The 12,707-nt window shown below is 46.1% G+C and overlaps 2 non-coding genes across 2 annotated transcripts; both read right to left on the reverse strand.

Annotated features, from left to right (window-relative positions):
• Window positions 1–4,152: 4,152 nt before the first annotated feature.
• On the reverse strand, window positions 4,153–4,224 carry trnaa-ugc (transfer RNA alanine (anticodon UGC)). The gene has a single exon. It is a non-coding gene; the product is annotated as a tRNA-Ala (tRNA).
• A 1,957-nt stretch (window positions 4,225–6,181) lies between these two features.
• On the reverse strand, window positions 6,182–6,253 carry trnaa-cgc (transfer RNA alanine (anticodon CGC)). Its single transcript has one exon. It is a non-coding gene; the product is annotated as a tRNA-Ala (tRNA).
• Between the last annotated feature and the right edge of the window lie 6,454 nt (window positions 6,254–12,707).

The following is a 12,707-nucleotide window of genomic DNA, read 5'->3' on the forward strand; positions in this document are numbered from 1 at the left end:
CATTATTCTCCGGTAAAAGAATCACTTCCTGACATCTAACCTCGATCTGCTTTGTACAACTTAAAGTTGTGATCCCTGGTCCTCCCTAACCTATTTAGTTGGCACGAACTGTCGACTCGAGCACAATCTTTTCCCTTCATTATCCTGTACACTTCGATCAAATCACCCATAAGTCGACGCTTCTCCATAGTGTAGAGTCCCAGCTCTTTTAACATATCTTGACAACTAAAATACTTCAAACTGGGAATAAATCTAGTGGCCCTTCTCTGCACCCTTTCCAAAGCCTCAATATCACTCACCATGTGAGGAGACCAAAACTGGACAAATTATTCAAACTGAGGCCTGACCAAGGTCTTGTCCAAGGACAAAATAGCAGGTGTTGTTTTACAATCAATTGGAGTTCAATGTCGGAAAGTGTGAGGTTATCCACTTTGGAACTAAGAAAATATATCAGAGCATTTTCTAAATGGCGAGAAAGTCGGAACTGTGGATGAGCAGAAAGATTTGGGGTCCAAGTACAGGAATCAACAAAAGCTCGTGGAGGTGGGGGGAATAATTTAAAAGGCTAATGGAATGTTGACCTTTATCTCAAGGGGACTGGAATACAAGGCGGTGGAAGTTATGTCACAGCTGTACAGAGCTCCAGTGAGACCACATCGGGAGTCTGCATTCAGTAATGGGCACCGAAAATCAGGAAGGATATATTGGCCTTGGAGGGGTTGCGGGGCCAATTCACTGGAATGATACCGTGGCTCAAAGGATTAAATGATGAGGTTGCATAAGCGATTTTATATTGCATTGAATATAGAATAATAAGTGGAGATCTAATTGAGATGTTGAAGATGATTAATGGATGTAATAGGGTACATAGACATGCATTACTTCCTCAGGGCGGGGGATTCCAGAACAAGGGGGCATAACCATAAAATTAGAACTCGGCTGCTCAGAGTGAATGGAGGAAACACTCCATCACAAGAAAGGTCGTGGAAATCTGCAACTCTCTCTCCCGAACGCTGTTGACGATGGAGGTCAATTGAAACTTTCAGAGCTGAGATTTATAGAATTTTGTTAGGCAGGGGTATTCAGAGTTTTGGAACCAATGTAGGTCGATGGAGTTCAGACACAGATCAGCCAAGATGTAATTGAATGGCGGAACAGGCCCGTGCGGCTGAATGGCCCACTCTGGTTCCCATGTCCTAAAAATAGACCCCAGATCCCTATTCTCTTTACCCATCACATCACGGTACTGCTCATATGTTCCGCGATGTGATAGGTAAAGAGAATAGGGAGCTGGTGTATAAATTGAGCTCAATGCTCTATTTAGAACCAGTCAGGAGCCCAATCCACCAACACATCAAGATCCAGCTGAAACAGTCGAGAATCGTCTACAGGCCTGACACTCGTACAAATCTGAGTATCATCTGCAAATGGTGCCCCCAACACCTACATCTAGATCATTAATAAAAATCGTAAAGAGCAATGGTCCTAACACCGATCCCTGCGGGACACCACTGGTGACCGGTCTCGAAACAGATCCAAATCCATCTATAACTATTTTCAGCCTATGGTCTTCCAGCTAGCTCTCAATCCAGAGTTACCGACCCACTTGCCAGTGGATACAGTTTCTCCCTAATTGCTCTCCCAAAACGCCTTATTATTTTGAATACCTCTATTAGGTCTCCCCTTAACCTTCACTGCTCGAAGGAGAACAATCCTAGATTCTTCAATCTCTCCACATAATTGAAGTCCCTCATCCCTGGTATCATCCGAGTAAACCTCCTCTGTACCCTCTCCAATACATTGACATCCTCCCTAAAGTGTGGTACCCAGAATTGTTCACAATACTCCAGCTGATGGCTTTCCAGTGATTTGTAAAAGTTCAACGTGACTTCCTTCTTTTTTTGTTCCATGTCCCTATTTACAAAGCCAATTGTCACATTCGCTTTCTGAACCGCCTTATCAAATAGTTGTAAATGTGCACTCCCAGTTCCCTCTGCTCTTGCACCCCATCAAAATAGTACCATTTCGATTCTACTGCTTTTACACGTGGTTCCTCCTAAAGTGAATCATTTCACACTTATTCGCATTAAATTGCAACTGCCAAGTGTCTTCCCATTTCGTCAGTCTGTCGATGTCCTCCTGAAGTCTGCTACTATCCTGATCACTATTTATGTTTCAAATTTTAAATAGAATTGTGAAAACATCCTCTTGGACTCGCCCCACCTTTAAACACAAGGACAGGCACAACTTTCGTCACCTCGAGAAAAGCCTAATGCTCGGCACAAGATAGCATTCAATGGAAGAGCGCACGCTCCTTATCAATGGTTCCGAACCCAGTGATGGATTGCGGGCCCAGTGAGAGATTGTTCCATTTTGACAGATTGGGGAGGACATGGGACAATAGTTTAGACGACGCAGAGGTCGGAATCGGCTGAATGTTTGGCGGTTCATCTTTTCCCAGTGAGCCTCTGGAATGCGTTGCTGGCTGGTGTGGTCGGGGCTGACTCTCTGTCTGCCTTCTCCAGGGAGCTGGAACGGTTTTTGGCTGGGGCAGAGGTCACAACATATAAAGGGTAAGAGGATTTAGAGTTAACCTATGTATAATCTAGCTGATCTCATGGGCAGACTTCGATTACCTGAGGGGGTCGGGGGGTGGGTGGAATTTTCCAGTGTATTCTATCCCTTAAAGGCCCTGGATTTTTCTCAGGATCTTTGCCTCTCCGAGGAGATTCCATGGCTGCGGGCGGGGGGAGGGGGAGTAAGTGTCAGTAATGACGCTCCCGCCACCACCAGAGAGGGGCAGGCTTGATGGACCAGCTGGTCTTTTACTGCTCGTCATTTCCGTTTGTTCGTCCACATCCCCCGCTCGTCAAGGTGCTTTCAATGAAGCGATCCTCACACAAACCCCCAACTGGGGCATGTCCTGCGTCTGTCTTTAGTGAAACGGGACTCAATGTCTTTGCGTCTCACGTTATTCTCCTCTGAAGCTCAAGGGCTCGAATTATTCTTGCATGCCTCTGCTACAATGTGCCTGAGAATTGCTAGTCCCGTCCAACCGTCCGCTACGTGGCGACGTGGCTGTTGTCCGCTTGGAGCACAAGAGGAGATGATTTTAAGCCCAGTGAATCATTGAGTGGTCCGAAGTCAGTAAGCACCTAGTTCGTCTACCCTTGGTTATAGCTCTATTGGATTCGGGGTTGTAGCTCAGTGGTACAGCACCTGCTTTGCGTGTATAAGTTTCTGGGTTCAATATCTAACACCTCCACCATTTATTTTCACCAGAATGTCCCACAGAAAGACGAATCGTGCTTTCAGAGGGAAGCGAGTTCCAACTTCTGAGACAAAAATTCAATTGTCCCGAAGAAGGACTTCATCTCACGGTCCCCTCAGCAGCTCAGCTCATAACGAGCCGCCGACTGACCAGAATTCAAAATGTAAAGTGTTTGGGCATAGAACCTGAGACCTCATACATGCGAAGCATGCGGTTTATCATCTGAGCGACATCACCAGATAATAACGACCTCTAACCAAGTGTGAAAGGACTGAGTGCCTTACTTTCCGAAGGCCACCCGAGAATTTACTGTTCTGAAAAGCATTTCCTCCTTCAAGCATAGGAGATACCTGAGGTATGCGGACCTGATGCTAGTATTTTAAATCCAGACTTTATTTTATTAATTCAATTTTTAATTAATTGAAATTGAATTCCCCAGCTGCCGTGGTGGGATTTGAATTCTTGACTCTGGATTATTGATACAGGCCCCATGGATTACAAGTCCAGTAAACTACCGTACCCGCTGGATTACGAGTCCATTATGCTACCGTACCCGCTGGATGAACAGAAGAAACCAGGTCTCGTCACTCAGAGAAATGAGAAAGGGAGCTTTGAGAAGAAATTCTGGGAGAGAGGTGAGTCTCCTCGGGCTGTGCTGACCGTCATTTCTGTTTCAGGTCGCCTTTCTTCGAACTGCTCGCTGGACATTGCACCGTCACACATTCCGATCAGTCGGCGGCTGCTGTGATCTGAGCTGCTGAGCAGACCATGAGATGCAATCCGGCAATTTAATGCTTGTGGAGCCTCAGAGCTTGCAATTCGCGGCACTCCGAAATCAAGATTCGCCATTCTGTGGGTAATTTTGATGAAAAAAATAGCTTTGGAGATGCTGGGGGTTGAACCCAGGACCTCATACATGCAAAGCACGCGCTCTACCACTGAGCTACATCCCCAGACAAAAAAAAATGCCAACGAAGAGCTGATCTCCTTCAATTTATCAGTCCACATAAGGTTTTTCTTTGGGCTTCAATTCGTCTCCTTTTCTGCTCCAACCAGGCAATTAAACATGAAGTTTGCGGACCTGATATAATTATGGGTGAACAGAACAAACCAGGCCTCGGCACTCAGAGCAATGAGAAAAGGGGCGTTGAGAAGAAAGGGTGGGAGAGGGGGAGAGACTCCTTTGGCTGTGCTGTAACCATCCTTCCGATATCAGGGCACATTTTTCGAACGCTGCCGTTATCAGTCACTTTGCTTACGGTTGGACGGGACGGGAAATCCTCAGGCACATTGTGGCAGAGGCCGGCAAGAATATTTCGAGTCCCTGAGCTTCAGAGGAGGGTAAGGTGAGACACAGACAGCATTGAGTATAATTTCACTATAGACGGATGCAGGACTTGCCCCAGGTGTGATTTTGTGTTTAACGATCACTTCACTGAAAACAGCTTGACGATCTGGGGCTACAGACGGACATGATGGTCAGGAAAAGACCAGTTGGTTCATCAATCCTGCCCCACATGCCTGGAGCATCGTGACCAGACACTTCCCACCTACACCACCCGCCCCTCCCACCGGAAACATGTAATCACCTGGGAGCGGTTACAATCTAGAAATAAATCCAGCGCCAATAAGGAGGGGACATTCTGCGAAATTCCTCCCCGACTCCTTCAGGCGATCGAATTGAGTCCAGTGGATCGCACTGACCATGCGTGGGTTAACTGTAAAACCACTCACCTTCGATCTGATGCGATCTCTGCCTCAGTCAAAAATTGGTCCAGATCCCTCGAGAAGGCAAATTGAGAGTCAGCACCCACCACACCAGCCAGCAATGCATTCCAGAGACTCACTACTCTGTTGGAAAAGAAGAATCGCCTTACACCCAGCCTATTCCGACCTCTGTGTCGCCTGTACGCCTGTCCGCTGCTCCTCCCGGATCTGTGAAACTGGGAATAATCTATTTCTTCACTCAGAGGGTGGTGAACCTGTGGAATTGTCTACCACAGAAGGCTGTGGAGGCCAAGTCACTGAATATATTTAAGAAAGACAGATTTCTACACACAGAAAGCATCAAAGCGCAAGGAGAGACAGCGTTAATATGGTATTGAGATCGAGGATCAGCCATGATCATATATAATGGCGGAGCTGGCTCGGGGGTCCGAATGGCCGACTCGTGATCCGATTTTCTCTGTTATTATTACTGGGCACGCTCTCCAGCCCCGGGATGGCAGCCATTTCAAAGCTGCGTGCGTGCTTCCATTCCATTGTATCGTGTGCAGAGCGTTCGTTTTTTCTCGAGGGACAGAATCCCTTTCCTGTCCTGGTGTGTGAAGGTGAGGTGAGGACAAAAAGATCCTTTCAAATCCACAGCGTTTGGAGATGCCGAGGATTGAACCGGAGATACCACACACGCAAAACATTCGCTCTTCCACTGCGCTACATCCCCTCAGCAACGGGTTTTCAACTTTAGAATAAAAAAGTGGGCTTTCCGCTCTGTCTCTCCGTGACAACGTGATGCCCAGTCGTCACACGCGCTCACAATGTTCAACCTCTGCTTCAGATCACGGGTTTGCTGCTCGTCTTTACTTTGAACTTTCCAAAAAAAAGTCAGCGGAAATAAAAAAATACAATTGCCAATAGTCAGTGACGAGGCTGACATCAAACCTCTGAATCATAAAGTGAGATGGATGAATGACATAGCGTCAAACAAGAGCTGTGACTGCTCGCTCGACATTGCACTGTCACACATTCCGGTCAGTCGGCGGCGGCGATGAGCTGAGATGCTGAGGGGACCGTGAGATGAAGTACTGCTCCAGGACAATGTTATGCTTGTGGAGCCTCAGAAGATGGAACTCGCTGCGCTCAGAAAGCGCGATTCGCCTTTCCGTGAGTAATTCTGATGAAAAATATTTTTGGAGATGCTGGGGATTGAACCCAGGACCTCATACATGCGAAGCATGCGCTCTACCACTGAGCTACATCCCCAGATGGAATAAATCGCTACCCAGGGAAAGACGAACTGCCTGCCCTCCTTTTTTGAGACCACCCATGGTGGATCTGCCACGTGATAGATTATTTCCAGCTTCAAAGATTGGGGAGGAGCAGGGAACAGGCGTTTCGACGACGCAGAGGTAAGAATAGTCTGGATGTTTGGCGGTTCTTCATTTCCCAGAGAGTAGTGAATCTGTGGATTGCATTGCCGGCTGGTGTGGTGGGTGCTGACACTTTGTGCACTGGGCTTAAAATCATCTCGTTTTCTGCTCCAACCAGACAATTAAAGGTGAAGAATGCGGACCTGATACAACTGTTGGTGAACGGAAGAAACCAGGCCTCGGCACTTAGTCTGATGAGAAAGGGGGAGTTGAGAAGAAAGGCTGAGAAAGTGGGGAGAGACTCCTTGAAACGTGCTGTAACCATCCTTCCTATTTCAGGGCGCATTTTTTCAAACGCTCCCGTTATCAATCACTTTGCTTACCGTTGGACGGGACTAGAAATGCTCAGGCACATTGTAGCAGAGGCCGGCAAGAATATTTCGAGTCCTCCAGCTTCAGAGGAGGGCAAGGTGAGGCGTGGAGAGCATTGAATCTCATTTCACTATAAAGGGCCTGGTGTGAGTTTGTGTTTAAAGATCACTTCAACAAAAAAACACCTTGACGAGCTGAGGTTACTGACGGACATGATGGTCAGGAAAAGACCAGCTGGTTCATCAATCCTGTCCCACATGCCCAGAGCATCGTGACTGGACACTTCCTACCGACACCACCCGCCCCACCCACCGGAAACGGTTACAAACCTTGGAGCGGTTACAAACCGGAAAAAATACAGGGCCAATTTCTGGAAAATTACTCCCCGACATCTTCAGGCGATCGAAACCAGTCCAGGACTCACTGTGGAGCATCCGCGATGCAGAGAAACTCGTGGATAGCACGTTTAGCGAGTTGGTCACACCGCAGGTAAAGGGTATACAGGCAGGAAGTGAATGGGTGACCACCAGGAAGAGTAAGAGATGCAGGAAGGTTGTGCAGGGGTCCTCTGTGGCCATCCCCCTCTCAAACAGATATGCCACTTTGGATGCTAATGGGGGGGATGACTTATCAGGGGAAGGCAGCAGCAGCCAACTTCCTGGCACCACGGGTAGCTCTGCTGCACAGGCTGGGAGGAAAAAGAGTGGCAGAGCTATAGTGATAGGGGACTCAATTGTAAGGGGAATAGACAGGCGTTTCTGCGGCCGCAACCGAGACTCCATGATGGTGTGTTGCCTCCCTGGTGCAAGGATCAAGGATGTCTCGGAGCGGCTACAGAACATTTTGGAGAGGGAGGGCGAACAGCCAGCTGTCGTGGTGCACATAGGCACCAACGATATAGGTAAAAAAGGGGATGAGGTCCTAAAAGCAGAATATAGGGAGTTAGGAGGTAAATTAAAAAATAGGACCTCAAAGGTAGTAATCTCAGGATTGCTGCCAGTGCCACGTGCTAGTCAGAGTAGAAATAGGAGGATATTTCAAATGAATACGTGGCGAGAGGAATGGTGCAAGGGGGAGGGATTCAAATTCCTGGGACACTGGAAACGGTTCTGGGGGAGGTGGGACCAGTACAAACCGGATGGTCTGAACCTGGGCAGGGCCGGGACCGCTGTCCTTGGAGGAGTGTTTGCTAGTGCTGTTGGGGAGGGTTTAAACTAAAGTGGCAGGGGGTTGGGAACCTGAGCAGGGAGAGAGAGGAAAGCGTAACAGGAAGGGACAGAAGGTATGGAGTAATAGGTAAAGTGTTTAAAAAGGAAAAAGCAGGAACTAAGCGTCACAAAACAGATGTGAAAGTTCTTTATCTGAATGCACGTAGCATTCGTAATAAAATGGACGAGTTAACGGCACAAATAACTACGTATGGGTATGATCTTGTGGCCATTACAGAAACATGGCTGCAGGGTGACAACGACTGGGAATTAAATATGCCAGGGTATTTAACAATCAGGAAGGACAGGCAGGAAGGAAGGGGAGGTGGGGTGGCTATGTTAATAAAGGAAGGAATCACTGTAATACAGAGAAATGATATTGGGACAAAGCATCAAGATAATGAAACAGTTTGGGTGGAGATAAGGAATAATAAGGGAAAAAAAACATTAGTATATAGGCCTCCTAATAGTTGCAACTCTGCTGGAAGAAGTATTAATCAGGAGATAGTCGGGGCATGTAATAAGGGAACAGCCATAATTATGGGGGATTTTAATTATCATATTAACTGGACAAATCAAATTGGGCAGAGCAGCCTTGAGGACGAGTTCATTGAGTGCATAAGGGATGGATTTCTTGAGCAGTATGTAACTGATCCTACAAGGGGGCAGGCAACCTTGGACCTGGTCCTGTGTAATGAGTCAGGATTAATTAATAATGTCCTAGTTAAGGATCCCCTTGGAACGAGCGACCACAACATGGTTGAATTCCATATCCAATTAGAGGGTGAGAAGGTTGATTCTCAAACAAGCGTACTGAGCTTGAATAAAGGAGACTATGATGGTATGAGAGCGGAATTGATTAAAGTGGACTGGGAAAATAGATTAAAGGGTAAGACGGTACATGAGTAGTGGTGTTCATTTAGGGAGTTATTTTACAACTTTCAAAATAAATATATTCCACTGAGGAAAAAAGGGTGTAAAAGAAATGACAGCCATCCGTGGCTAAGTAAAGAAATCAAGGATAGTATCCGACTAAAAACAAGGACATATAAGGTAGCCAAACTTAGTGGGAGGATAGAAGATTGGGAATTCTTCAAAAGACAGCAAAAAGTAACTAAATGATTGATTAAGAAAGGGAAGTTAGATTATGAAAAGAAATTAGCAAAAAATATAAAAACAGATAGCAAGAGTTTCTATAGTTATATAAAAAGAAAAAGGGTGGCTAAGGCAAACATAGGTCCCTTAGAGGATGAGACCGGGAAATTAATGGTGGGAAACATGGAGATGGCAAAAATGCTGAACAAATATTTTGTTTCAGTCTTTACAGTAGAGGACACTAAGAATATCCCAACACTGGACAAACAGGGGACTCTACGGGGGGAGGAGCTAAATACGATTAAAATCACTCAGGAGATGGTACTCAGTAAAATAATGGGACTCAAGGCGGATAAATCCCCTGGACCTGATGGCTTCCATCCTAGGGTCTTGAGGGAAGTGGCAGTAGGGATTGTGGATGCTTTGGTGATAGTTTTCCAAAATTCCCTGGACTCAGGAGAGGTCCCGGCAGATTGGAAAACTGCTAATGTAACACCGTTATTTAAAAAGGGTAGTAGGCAGAAGGCTGGAAATTATAGGCCAGTTAGCTTAACATCTGTGGTGGGTAAAATTTTCGAGTCTATTATTAAGGAGACAGTAACGGAACATTTAGATAAGCATAATTTAATAGGACAAAGTCAGCATGGCTTTATGAAGGGGAAGTCATTTCTGACAAATTTGCTTGAGTTCTTCGAGGATATAACGTATAGGGTGGATAAAGGGGAACCAGTGGACATAGTGTATTTAGACTTCCAGAAGGCATTCGACAAGGTGCCACATAAAAGATTATTACTTAAGATAAAAAATCACGGGATTGGGGGTAATATTCTGGCATGGGTGGAGGATTGGTTATCGAACAGGAAGCAGAGAGTTGGGATAAATGGTTCATTTTCGGACTGGCAACCAGTAACCAGTGGTGTTCCACAGGGGTCGGTGCTGGGTCCCCAACTCTTTACAATCTATATTAACGATTTGGAGGAGGGGACCGAGTGCAACATATCAAAATTTGCAGATGATACAAAGATGGGAGGGAAAGTGGAGAGTGAGGAGGACATAAAAAACCTGCAAGGAGATATAGACAGGCTGGGTGAGTGGGAGGAGATTTGGCAGATGCAATATAATATTGGAAAATGTGAGGTTATGCACTTTGGCAGGAAAAATCAGAGAGCAAGTTATTTTCTTAATGGCGAGAGACTGGAAAGTACTGCAGTACAAAGGGATCTGGGGGTCCTAGTGCAAGAAAATCAAAAGTTGGTATGCAGGTGCAGCAGGTGATCAAGAAAGCCAACGGAATGTTGGCTTTTATTGCTAGGGGGATAGAATATAAAAACAAGGAGGTATTGCTGCAGTTATATAAGGTATTGGTGAGACCGCACCTGGAATACTGCATACAGTTTTGGTCTCCATACTTAAGAAAAGACATACTTGCTCTCGACGCAGTACAAAAAAGGTTCACTCGGTTAATCCCGGGGATGAGGGGGCGGACATATGAGGAGAGGTTGAGTAGATTGGGACTCTACTCATTGGAGTTCAGAAGAATGAGAGGCGATCTTATTGAAACATATAAGATTGTGAAGGGTCTTGATCGGGTGGATGCGGTAAGGATGTTCCCAAAGATGGGTGAAACTAGAACTAGGGGGCATAATCTTAGAATAAGGGGCTGCTCTTTCAAAACTGAGATGAGGAGAAACTTCTTCACTCAGAGGGTGGTAGGTCTGTGGAATTTGCTGCCCCAGGAAGCTGTGGAAGCTACATCATTAGATAAATTTAAAACAGAAATAGACAGTTTCCTAGAAGTAAAGGGAATTAGGGGTTATGGGGAGCGGGCAGGAAATTGGACATGAAGCTGAGTTCGGATCGGTCAATGCCCTGTGGGTGGCGGAGAGGGCCCAGGGGCTATGTGGCCGGGTCCTGCTCCGACTTCTTGTGTTCTTTAGATTTGTGGTTGGGATCAGATCAGCCATGATCTTATTGAATGGCGGAGCAGGCTCGAGGGGCTGATTGGCCTACTCCTGCTCCAATTTCTTATGTTCTTATGTTCTAGGACATGAGAGTGACCATGTGTAGGTTAACTGTAAAACCACTCACCTTCTATATGATGCGATCTCTGCCCCAGTCAAGAACCGGTCCAGATCCCTCAAGAAGGCAGAGAGAGAGTCAGTACCCACCACACCGGCCGGCAATGCATTCCAGAAACTCACTGATCGCTGGGAAATGAAGAACCGCCTAACATCCAACTTATTCTTACCTCTGTGTACTCTAAACGCCTGTCCGCTGAATTCCAGCCTCTGAATCATAAAGTGAGTTGTGTGAATGACAGAGCGTCAAACAGGACCGAGAACTTGGATTGCTCGCTCGACATTGGACCGTCACACATTCCGGTCAGTCGGTGGCTGCTATGAGCTGAGCTGCTGAGGCCACCGTGGGATGAAGTCCTTCTCCGGGACAATTTAATGCCTGTGGAGCCTCAGATGATTCATCGCTCCGTGGGCGGCGAGTGGGAGAGGGGGAAGAGTCTCCTTGGTGTAAGATTAGGCATTTTCAGCATATGGAGCGTACATTCAGATTCGGAGTTTTCAAAATATAAACCATAGAAACCACTCACGTTTGCATTAGTCATCTTAATGCATAAACAGTACCCGCTTATAAACATACTATCTCTGGGAATCGAAGGATAGTCGCTGAGGATCATGAAATGGCCGAGTTAAAACTTACCCAGAATACAAAGGTCAGACTGAGCGAGGTGATGCTGAAAGCTGCTTAAATTGCAGGGTTCAAGCATTTCGCAGAAGATAACAGGCGACATTGTGAATGTGTTGCTACTATGTTGAGAATATGTTGAGAATATGTGGAGAATGTGTTGAGAATATGTTGAGAATATGTGGACCTTGGGCATGATGAGGTCCAGGCATCTTGTGTCCGCACATACCATGAGCAGTTCTGATAGGAATGTGAATAACAAATAAAGATCAGGGAGAGTTTGCATGAAATGATTGGTGTAAACAATTCTAGTTTTACATTTGAATGTATAGAAGGACAGGACGGCGCGAGAGAGAGACGGATAAGCAGCCATCTGAGGGTTACAGCTTCTATCCAAAGCAAGACTAAAGGTTCGTATCGTGTCCTTCCTATTAATACTATGGCCTTAAACATTGTGTTTGTTGATACTTGCTTATATTCAGTAAAGGATTAATCGCAACCTATTGGTGTCGAGTATGAATCGATCTTATAAACAGGCCACTGCAGCATCGGACCTTGACATGAGATAATGTGGATTGAGTGAAACTAAGTGCGTCGGACGGACAAGGTGCTAAACCCAGTCCGTTAAGGTCGGAAAACCGTTTCGGCGGGAACATGAGTTTTCCCTCCAATACTAACAGTAACCATGGGGGCTATCAGAGAAGCTTTTTTTAAAAAAAAAATCTGAGCGTCGTGATGGGCAGAGAAGTCTGATAAGAATTGTCCATGATGTGGAGATGCCGGTGATGGACTGGGGTGGACAAATGTAATGAATCTTACAACACAAGGTTATCGTCCAACAGTTTTATTTGAAAATCACAAGCTTTCGGAGGCTTTCTCCTCCTGACGAAGGAGAAAGCCTCCCAAACCTGGTGTTGTAAGATTCCTAAGAATTGTCCAGGAGATAACAGGTTTGGTTGAGACACAGACTGT

The sequence above is a fragment of the Heptranchias perlo genome, unplaced genomic scaffold (assembly GCF_035084215.1).
Source record: "Heptranchias perlo isolate sHepPer1 unplaced genomic scaffold, sHepPer1.hap1 HAP1_SCAFFOLD_43, whole genome shotgun sequence".
Classification (NCBI taxonomy): Eukaryota; Metazoa; Chordata; class Chondrichthyes; order Hexanchiformes; family Hexanchidae; genus Heptranchias; species Heptranchias perlo.